Below are 11777 nucleotides of genomic sequence, written 5' to 3' on the forward strand. Positions count from 1 at the left end.
AGGCGCTTGCGTGGTTCCGGGGTAAACTGAGGCATGGCACGATTCCGGTGGCAAGAGGGAAGCAGGCTAAGGTGACTCTGTTGGCTAGGTGACTCTGGCTTCTCTGGCTTGCACGGGTATGGCTCGTGGCTTTATCCCAGGCTCTGGACCAGACACTCGAGGCAGGGCAGGGCTACTCGAGGTGACAAGGCTTGAAGCAAGGCTTCAGCAAGGCAAGGCTTCAACAAGCTCGAGCAAGGCTTGGAGCAAGGCTTCAGCAGATTTGAGCAAGGCAAGGCTAGGCTACCTATCCACTTGTATATATACAAAATGCCAGAGGTCAATTGGTCCAATGGGGCACTGAAGCTAACGTGTAGCTGCCCAATGTAAAGCGTTCTGCTAGGCTATGACTATAAAAGGCAGAAGCAAGGACCTTGTATCTGGGGGAGCAGTGGTCAGCTACATGCTCTGACCCCAGATAAGCATCTTGTTTACCAGACAAGCAAGGGTCCTGTTCCCTTTTTTCCTTTTCCTGTGTTGCTCTGTTTTCCTGCAGGAAGGAGGGGAGAGAAAGGGACCTGTCTGGATATCTTGAGGCCTGCCTAGATTTGTACTGGGCCATGCGATGGCCCTACCACCACAACTGTCAGTCCAGAACTAAGCATAAAGTTTTGTCACCAATGTCTTTTAACTGTCCTGCCACTCCAGATTCCCCAGTTCCACAATCTAGTATTAAAATATACCTTTATTATATCCCTTAAATACATCTAAGTACTAAAACATATGTGAAGAATGTCAAAGGCTTGTAGAAACTCTACATCATGTTATATAGAAAACATTGGTCTTTCTTTCAGTAATATATATGCCTAATCTCTAATTAAAATACATTAATGCAAAATGCTTTTCATTCTCTCCAGCTCCCTGCTAAACTAGCAAACACATCCCTAGAACCCTCTTAAGGGTTATTACGCTATTTGTAATACTTCAGACTAAAAATGTATTACATCCTCATACCTCTTCATTATAATATAATTTTTACACAGTCCACATTACCATTAGGAGCAGAGTATTAGAATTAGTTTCAAAGTAGTATTTGTCTGTTGGATTCATAGACTTCTGGCACTCAGAGAATGAGACAATAAAAACTAAGTACCAAAGCTGTGTGGAGGGAAGCTGTGTTTGGTTTTGTCCACTCAGTATGAAGTAAGAGAGAACACCAACATACCTTCAGCAGCAGCATGAACAGAAACACATCCTGATTTTGATTTTTTTTCCTCAGGAAGCGTCTTCCAGAAAAATTCCCAAATTAGGCCACACCCATGCTAACTATAAAGGCTGGTGAAATAGTGAAATCCAAATCAGTTTACTAAAATAAATTTTAAAAAAAATTCAATACACTATTTTTCTCACTACTCTCAAAGAGTTTGTCTTCCTTTTCTATTGTTATTTAAATTGAAAATTAGGGGGCACTCTCAGATTTATTGGAAAATGCCATTTTGCAGGAGGTGTTTACAGGAAAGTCAAAGACATTGATGAGCTGCAAGACAGACAACAGATTTTAGACAACAGCATCCTGGCTTGTATTACAAATAGTGTGGGAAGCAGGATCAGGGAGGGGATCATCACTCTGCATTGGTGAAGCCACACCTCAAGTACTGTGTTCAGTTTTGGACCCCTCACTACTAGGATATTGAGCTGCTGGAGCTTGTCCAGAGAAAAGTAACAAAGCTGGTGAAGGGTCTGGAGAAAAAGTCTTTTAAGGAGCAGCTGAAGGAACTGGGGCTGTTTAGTATGAAGAAAAGGAGGCTGAGGGGAGACCTTCTCATGCTCTACAACTACCTGAAGGGAGGTTGTAGTGAAGCGAGTGTTGTTTTCTTCTCCCAAGTGACTAGTAATAGAATAAGAGGGAAGTTGCAGCCTGGTAGATTTAAGCTGGACATTTGTGAATAATAAAAAAAATAAGTCATTCACAGGCTTCCCAGGGAGGTGTTTAAGTCACCATCCCTTCATGTGTTCATAAGCTTTGTAGATGTGGAGCTTAGAGTATGGCTTAAGTGGTGGACTTGATAGAGTGATAGGGCTAATGTTTGGATTCAATGACCTTGAAGGTCTTTTCCAGTGAAAATGATTCTATAATACTATGAAGGTCATACAGCTCATCAGCTGCAGAGCTAGGACTACTTGATACACAGCCTAATCATACATTTCTGAGCAGCAAAAATTACAAATAACCTGCCACAAGCATAAGAATTCTGTTTATGTATGATATTCCCTTTAGTGAGCAAGGGCAAATGGAAGATCAATTATTTAAGAGCTTGCTTAATCAGGAGAGTATGTTTCAACAATAACTGAGGCCAACTAATGGGTTGAAGGTCTTATAAACTATACAATGTTTTCTCATTGTACTATGGAAGATGTTCTTGATTAGCCCTCTTGTGGTTTGTGTGCTATGCTTCTCTGATAATGAGTAGAGTGAATGCACATGGTACTCATTGACACCTGGTTCTCCTATATAGTTCTTTAAAGCTGAAATAATTTAATTTCTATCAGAACAAATTTATTTTTCATGTTTATGTGAATCTTAGAGGATGTGGGTTTAGGTGACTATTTCTGAATTTAAGCAAATGGTAAAAACACAGATTCTAGCTTAAGTATTTATGATGATAAAGTTATTTTTATGTAATTTAGGTTTCAGTGTTTATTAACATTTTTTTCCATTCAGCTATGACATGCTTTGGAGAAACTTGGAAAAACCATATTCTCTGGTCATCCAAACTTTCTGAGCATGCCTTATGCAGGAAAAGGCAGTAGAAATCCTTTGGTTTACACTACAATAAGATAGGCAGCAATTTTGAATGTAGGTAGTAGTAGAGTTTCCAAGGCACCTCAGTAAAATACTGTGGTGGTCAGACATCAAGTCTTTTATTCCAGATAGAACAGACACACACAGGTGGGGAATTTGCAATATATGAAGGTTAGAGTCCACTATTTGTTGTTAAATTTGGGTCAACTGTTAATCTCCATCAAGTGGTCTGAAAGAAAAATCTTGGTGGGCTTATATCCGTTCTATTAAATTACATCACTTTTTGCTGAGTTTTAATCTCCCACCACAAGACACCATACCACAAAACAAATGTCAACAAGAGAAATGACAGAAGGGCAGTGCTGGAGACCTGCAATAAATGGATGCTTCTCTCATAACCTGAGTCTATCCCCTCTTTCTTTAAAACAGAAGGCAACAAAGCACAAAAAACTTCCTGGGATTTAATGGTCAGAAGGAAATGTTGATGGGATGAGATGTAGCAAAAGGATTAATGGTGACTCATGCTCCAGAAATGGCTCTTTGCAAAGACAATACGCACACATTAATGATTCAAAAATAACATAGTATACCCAGTTACAACTTATGAGCAGTAGGATCTCATTTTTAAATTCCCAATTGTATTGGAAATTGCTCAGGCTTTTTTAAAAACATCTTGCCTGCTCCCTTCCTCATTTTGCACTGCAAAACTCATGCATAACCTGAAATGGCCAAACAGCCCCACAGTTCTAGGAATCAAGGCATCTTAGTGTTTTTCTCCTTATTGTCTTTTCTGCTTCTGACAAGCTCTGCCAAGAGCAACCTTTGGAAAATGTTAACATGCTGTGGATAGCAAACTGCTGATTTTTCACATGCTATTAGTGTCACACAGGTCTAACAAAGTGGATGTTTTTATCTTTCCCTGCTCTCACAAAACATTTGTACCAGCAGCAGCACATATTCCTGTAACAATCACTGTGCATGTGGTGAAGTGTTAAAGATTTTCAGCACAGTCTGATTTTTGCACCCTCTTTTTATATTTCATCCAGAAATCATCTGTCACTGCATAGAAAAGGAAGAGGGAAGAGGAAAGGGAAGGGGAACGCAGGGAAAATGTGCTGTTATCTCACATAACCAACACACTGTGCTACCTACAGTGAAATGCTGCCAGAGATATATTCTGCATTTTTTGCCACCAGGAAGCTATATACTGGTGTCCTGACCTGTTCTTGTCTCCTTTCTCAATACAAGCAAAGTAGCCTGTCTTGCTGTGGTTCTACTCAGGATAGCTGCTGATGAGATTTAGTTATGCAAATATAACAAGAATGCAAAAGCTAGCTTTTTTCCTTGAATCAGCTGATCTTGTCTGCCCATTATACATTGAAGGAAGGTTTGTCTTGCCTAACTAGACATTTACTATTTTATCATCTATGTTTGGCCTGGCTACTCTAAGTTATCTTCACTGTCAATGAAGGAAAAAGTAATTTTGAGCTGTGGTTTATCTCATCTTAGATCAACAACTTCTTGCTGTTTTCAGTCCTGCCTTTGAAATACCTATTCCTTCCTAGTGATTACAAGCATTCCACAGTGACCATTTCAAATTGTTCGATGACTGTTCTGTAGATGACTATGTTCAGCCAGATGAATACATTCCCTTAGGTAAAGGCTTACCTTCTGTCCAACACTTGAGTTGATCAGGTATTTCTTAAGAAATTAATGAGCTCAGAATCACAGCAGTTCTAAATGACCTGTGTTGGGTTGCCTTCAGGAGCAGAATTATGCCTTCAGGAAAGGCATAACTTGAGACATCTGGATTTTATTGACTAGATCTTCTGTTTTCCATATGTATCAGATGCCCTTGGCTCCACACAGTACAGCAGTCAAAATTATGTTGTATTTCATACTCCATTTCTCCAGGGAGACTCCAGTCTCTTCCTTCTCATCGGTTGGCCCCTTCTTCTGGCTGTGCTGGCTACCTTCCAAAAAAAGCTCAGAAAATTCACTCAGTCATGTATTCACCCAGACCTGGAATTCAAGAACATATTTCTTAAGCATCTTAATTAGGAGGTTCTTCTGAGACTTGCATCTCTTCAGATAAATTATAAAGGAAGCTTAAAAAAATTAACTTGTACAGTTAGAGTTATGTTGAAAGCAGATCATGAGAAAATGCAGTTGCTTACTACATTTTGATTCTTTTCTTTAAAATATTTTCAAGTACACCAGTGAAGATATTTAAAAGCTAAGAATTCTCTTTGGTGTGTTTGAATTCAGGTGTGCTGAGGAGCCTTAGAGGAGTATGCAGCCATGGAGGACCAGAGGGTACAGTAAAGACCTAAGTGGAATATAAACCTTCCACATAAACTCAGGATCTGCCCCTGCTCTCACCAGGAGAATAGGTGGGTACTGATCTCTGTTCCAAGGTTTCCATCCAGTGACTCACACCATCTGAGGTCCCAGATCCTTTTGAGAGCAGCCTGAATACTGGGCAGCAGCCCAGCCATCTGCATGGTGCCAGCCATCTATGGTTGTGTCAGCCTCCTTCCCAAAGAGATAGAATTGTTATTATTTGACAATTTCTGCATCAGACAGTTGTTAAAAGCCACCAAGGGCCTTGCGAGTCACACAGCCCCAGATAACTTGACTTCCTCTCTATCTCAGCACGGTTAGCAGTTGTCACTAGGGTTTCCATCACCCTCTGATCTCCTGCTCCAAATGCATCACAAGAGCATAAAGTTAGATATGATTACCTAACAGTTTTCACTTTGCTTTTTCCACTTTATCCTGAATTAATTTAGTCAAAGCTGGGCAGTTGTAGTCAAGGTCTTGCTTTTCTGAGAGGGGTTTTTGACTAGACACTCCTCCATGATAGCTTGTGATCCTGAACATCATCCAGTGATAAAAAGCCTCTTGACAATAACGAATTAAAGACCCATGCCCCACTCCCTGTTCCTGAACAGCAGGAAGAAAAGAAATATTTCATATCAAATCATAATTCTGCAGTCTCCAGTACTCAAGAGAATACAGTAAACATGACTTATTACATGATTCACTGACAAAATAAGATAAGAGACTAGATAGGTGCTGATACAGAGGTAATGGCTTGCATTAAGAGCTGTTCTCAGACATCTTTTTCTCTGACAAAATTTCCTTCAGGTTGAATAGATCCTTAAACTTCTTTATTTTTCTTACAAACGCTTTTGACACAAACATTTTGCATGCTGCTAAGTAGCGTATACTTGCTGGAGGCTAAGTTATAACTTCTGTAAATTTTGACTGTTATTAGGCACAAATCCAAGTCTCCAAAGTCTAGTACATCTGACCTTTCAGGAAGTTCAAATCTGATCTACCTTGAAACAATGCTACTTTGGGCTGTCTCTGTTGATATGGCCAGATGTTACAAAGGATCACGTTAACATGTTGGAAGAAATTCTCAATATAGCTAAAACCTAGTGACATACTGTGCAAAAAAATCACAGTTAACTGCACTGTGGCGTAAAACAGACTGTGGTCATGCTGATAGGAAAAAAAAAATAACCTGTTTTCTAAGCTCTGTTGCCCTCATCATTAAGATTACTTGCCAGGACTAGATCCACACCAGGATACAATGATAAATGGGCTAAATATTCCATTTCTAGCCACCCATAAAGACAGCCTATAAACCTGCCTATGATAGCCAGAACATGTGCAATCTCTACCACCCTGATAAAAATCACTCTGAAGGATTTCAGAGAATTACACAGGTGAAAGAATCTGAGACTGATTAGTCTTCTTGACCCTGAACTGATATAGACAAATATCAGAGTGTAGACACAGGCCTTGAGTAGGCTGTCATTTGCCATGGGAAGCACAAGACCATCACGGCCAATAAGCAGGCCAGGAGTTTTCTTTTTCATTCTGCTCTTACTGGAGAAGCTCAGATGAAAAACCATCAAACAAATGTTTCTTTGTGTTTCTTCCTAGAGCCTTGATCCCATCCTGGGCAACCAGTTATTTAGGTAAATCTCATTATATGAGGTTTTGCACAGTTCAAGAATATTTTCTTTCACGTATCGTGAACAGCTGTATTTAAAAAAAAAAAAAAATCAGAGGAAAAGCTTTCAGAAAACCTCTTATTCAGCACAGAGAGTTGTGCAGAATACTGGATTTTAGGCTTATCTTCCACTGCCTAGGTTGTCTCACTTGAAGTAATATGCTTTCCACTGTTTTCTTGTTTTCCTTGACATTATCCCCATGTATTCACAAGCCCTCGTCTGTAGAATCTTTCCTTGCTTACTGCTTCCTGTTTTATTTACTTTTCCTTTGCGCACTGGAGCTAGCAGTTACCTAATAACAATTTTAGAACAATCAATCAGCAGTCTGCGCAAGCAAATAACTTACCAAGCACTTGAACCCTGTAATTGTGTTCCGACCTTGGCTTTACTGGAGGTTAGAGTGATAGATTCTCTGTAGCAATGCCATACTTTGCTGTTCTGTAAATGCAGTTCACCTGCCTAAGGTGAACTTTACTGCAGATGAAAAATCAACTGCAGCCACATAAAACCTAGCAGTACGTGGAGGAGGGAGAGGTGGTTTATAGAATCATAGAATCAACGAGGTTGGAAGAGACCTCCAAGATCATCCAGTCCAACAGATAACAACTTAGGGAGTGTTGGCATGATATTGGAAAGATCATCAACTCTTTTCCTACCTAACCGGGGGGCCACCAGGCCCCCCGGCCTTTGTCCACCATCACCAATCACCCAGTGCACACCATGAGGACTCACCAGTGATGAGAGGAGGATCCTCAGCCAAGATGGGCTCAGCTTGGGGCTTCTGCTTCTCCTGGGAGGGATTAAAAAGGGGGGTGGGTGGGGAGAGCAAAGTGGCCACACCTGAAGTGGGAGGAGATTGCAACAGAGCCCAGGTGCTCTGGGATTTGAGGGGAAAAAAGGGGGAAAGGGGCAGACTGTGAAACTAGTGTTATTGAGAAAGAATGGATATAAAATAATATTCAAATATGAATTATTGACTTTTAGTGAATGCTAGATGCTTAATATGGCTAGTTTCAGGATGTTCCACTGCTCTTGGATATTAGATAATTTATTGACAAACCCAAACATGATTTTGATAGGCCAATATTAAGTTCAATAAACAAAAAACCCCACACACCTTCTGCTAAGGTAATTGTATAGCGTTATCATGTCAGTAAACTTTTTATCTCAACCCAGAGGTCTTCTATCAATGTTTCCTGCTTTCTTCTTTGTGGGTATACTTTGCTCCTGGGCATGGAGAAGGTGATCCTTGAGTTGTCAAGAAGAAGGGCAACAGATTGCTGACCTTATTCCTGCTTCTTGCCTGCACGTATCTCCAGGGTTTTGGATTGAAGGGCTAGTTTGGGACAAACTTCAGGGATGGCTGGATTTGATCATGACAGTGTATAGCTGCATGGATACACTCCAAAGTAGTTCAGAGGATCTCCCTCTGCTCATCTTGACCAGAAGGTGGTTCTCGCCCTCCGCTCTGATGAGACCTGACCTGTAGTGTTGTGTCCAGCTCTGGAGTACTCAGCACAGAGAAGACATGAAGCTGTTGGAGAAGATCTAGAGGAGGCCACAAAAACAGTCAGAGGACTGGAACACCTCTGCAATGTGGACAGACTGAGACACTTGGAGTTGTTTAGCCTGGAGAAAAGAAGGCTCCACGGACACCTTACTGTGCCCTAAAAGGGGCCTATAAGAAAGATGGGGACAGACTTTTTAGCAGGACATGTTGTGACAGGACAAAGGGTTATGGTTTTAAACTAAAAGATAGGAGATTTACATTAGATGAAAGAAATTTTTCGTAATGAAGGTGGTGACACAGTGTCACAGGTTGCCCAGAGATGGAGTAGAATAATTCCATGGAATGGAATCATTCCATGTCAGTTTGGACAGGGCTCTGAGCAACCTGATGTAGTCAAAGAAGTCCCTGCTCACTGCAGGGGAGTTGGACTAGATGACCTTTAAAGGTCTCTTCCAATTCAAACCATTCTATGATTCTATGATTCTATGATTACCTAAACCAAAGCAAGCTTAAGTGTCTAAGACAACTGGGTAGAAGACTTGACAGCCCTTGTGCTGAGACTGAAATAATGTGAAAGATTTTAAACCATCTCATTTTTCTCACTTCAGAGTTTTGGAATATGAATATAAGAAGATTATGAAAGGATTTGTGGTGAAATAATTTTTCACTCCAAAGTGCCTCTTCCACCCTTACGAAAGATGATGTCTTCCCTGTAATTAAATAAACCAATAGAGATGTTCATAGAGTGGTATGCGATTCAGATGTGATTCCTACTGGGCAAAAGACATTCAAAGTACAGAGATCTATTCCTAAACTGTTATTAATACCACCACTTGTGCAGCCTCATTAAGAAGTATACACTGTTTCTGTGTTTTCCAGAAGTATTTTGAGCCTGAAGATCAGTTGGCTGAAGCGTATGGATGCTTTGTAGCTGTTTAAAATGAAATAATCCTCCCTTAATAGGAAAGAGGATGGGACAACAGTTTTGGGCTATCACCAGAATTTGCCCTAGATTTTGAATGTGAAAGATGTTTCTGCAAGGAATGTCGCAGACACCATGAGAACATCCTTTCACACCCATGTGGGCATGAGACCAACATGCTCTGAAGGTTAATTGTTGGCAGTGGGCAGAGATGCAAAGGAAAGTGACAGCATCTGGTGTTACTATGTGTGCCTGTCATGGTGAGGGACTTTTATGCCCTGCCCAGACATAGAATGACAAACTACAGTGCTTGTGTCGAAACAGGTGTCACATGTGAACACAAGCAAACATTTGGGGGAACAGATGGGGACCACAAGGGTAATACTGGTGTCTCTGAATGACAGGAGCATTGATCTGATTAGGATTTAATTGTTAGTGAGCCCCACAACAAAATAAGTAAGAGGGGATGAAATTCTTTCCAGCCTCAGAGGAGGCTGGAGGAGCTTGTTTAAAACTCTTAGAAGAGAGCAATGTTTGATCAGTAGAAAATCCAATACAGGAGCAGCTTTCTGAGGAGAACAGTGAGACAGAATAAAACTGCAATGACTTTAAAGGTCAAACAATGAACAGAGGCAAGTAATCACTTCCCTAATCTGCTGCCCAGACTCTCAAGCCCACTGTTGCAGTAGCCTTCCATTATGACAACAGCTCATGCTAATACAGTCAGTGGAAATTGTAACTGCTGTTCCTCTGACTAAGAGGTGTCCTCTTTAGGGTTTACAGTTCTCCAGATCTGGGCTTGTTTAACTGACATATACAGATCTAATGATGTTAAGGGATATCTTTAGTGTGGAAAAGAAAAGACTGAGAGGAGATCTATTAATGTTTACAAATATTAAGAAGAAGGGGGCCAGTCTCTTTTCAGAGCTGTGCTGTTATAGGACAAGGGGCAACGGATGCAAACTGGAACACAGGAAGTTCCACCTCAACTTGAGGAAAAACTTCTTTGCTGTGAAGGTGATGGAGCCCTGGTACAGGTTGCCCAGAGAGGTTATGGATTTTCCTTCTCTGGAGACTGTAATAATCTGCTCAGATGCGTTCCTGTATGACTTTCCTTTGGTGACCTTGCTTGGACTTCATGATCTCCAGCTGTCCTGTCCAATCCCTAACATTCTATGATTCTACAATCCTCCAGCTGCCACTCTGTATGTCATTTCCCATAGAGTCAATGTTACATCTGACAGGCCTGTAAGAGTGTTTCACACAGCCTAGGAGACCGTGGGTAGCCCCAGTCACCAACAGTCTGGGAGGAAGGCAGATGTCAGCCCTGTTGGGTTTGTCCTGGTGGCTGACAGGAGAAGAGGAACACCAAAGGTTGTCTCTAACGTTCAGTAGGCTGTGAAGCTAAAAAGGAGAGAAATAGTCTTTGACAGAATGTGGAAGAAATGTGTTCCCTAAATTTCAATCAGTTATTAGAAACATGTTCTAGCCATGAAGTTTGAATTATTGATAGATGGCAAGAAACAGAGAGAGGAATTTGAGAGAACAGATTTAAGGTGGTAAAAATTAAATTACCAGGGTAAAAGAAAAAACAGAATTTTTTATCAGAAAACATGTCTGTTAATAAAGAAGAAAGCTTTTCTCCTGGAGAAACTTGAACATCTGGCACTGAAGATGTAACTAGTGTCATGACCATAAGCCAGCAAATGCGGATGAGAAGATAGAGAAATGGAAAAATGAAGACATTAGACACTCGGTGGAGTGTGGTACCAAAGCTCATTTCTTTTTGGTGATTTTCCTGTTGATGTAGCTGCAGACTTATTAATGAACAGAAAAGCAACAAAAGCGTAATGTGTCATCTCTGCAGCCCAAGCCCCCTCCATGCATTTTCTAAGGCTTTGTGTTTCAGGGTGGGGGAAGTCCTGGTGGTGTCATGTGAAGCACTTCTTACCTCAGGTGAATGATGTGGACCACACCATCGTGCATGAACTTACCTTCCTTTACAGACATTCTCTATTCTAATTGCCACTTATTTAATAGGCTGCAGCACCAAGCAAGATGAAGCATCTCATTTCCTACTGTTGCCAGCTAATACAGGACCAGAAGCAATGTACAGTAAGTTATATCAGATAATTAACATGCACTAATGGAAGTTAGTCAAAACCAGTAAGCACAGTGCATGTAGCACAAATGATCACATGCAAACCTTTGAATTGATACTTCCCAGTAATGTAGTTCAAAATTATTAAATTCCATTAGTAACTCAGCATGACCTGCAGTCAGGTACCTCTCTTACTGTAACCTAGCAGATATCTGAGCAAGCTTTGATTCACATCTGGGAGTCTCATTGGTCTGAAATATCACACAAGCTTGATGCCAGATGTGAAATTATCCTTATTAGGTGTTTTTCTTTAAAAATTGTGTTTTATCACAGTGATTAGACCAGATGGAGCATAAATCTTTTCTTCTCTCTCTCTTTTTTTTTTTAACCTACATCCTTTCAAAATACAGTTACCATAACAACTTGATCTCAAT

Source organism: Indicator indicator, chromosome 1, assembly GCF_027791375.1.
Source record: "Indicator indicator isolate 239-I01 chromosome 1, UM_Iind_1.1, whole genome shotgun sequence".
Classification (NCBI taxonomy): domain Eukaryota; kingdom Metazoa; phylum Chordata; class Aves; order Piciformes; family Indicatoridae; genus Indicator; species Indicator indicator.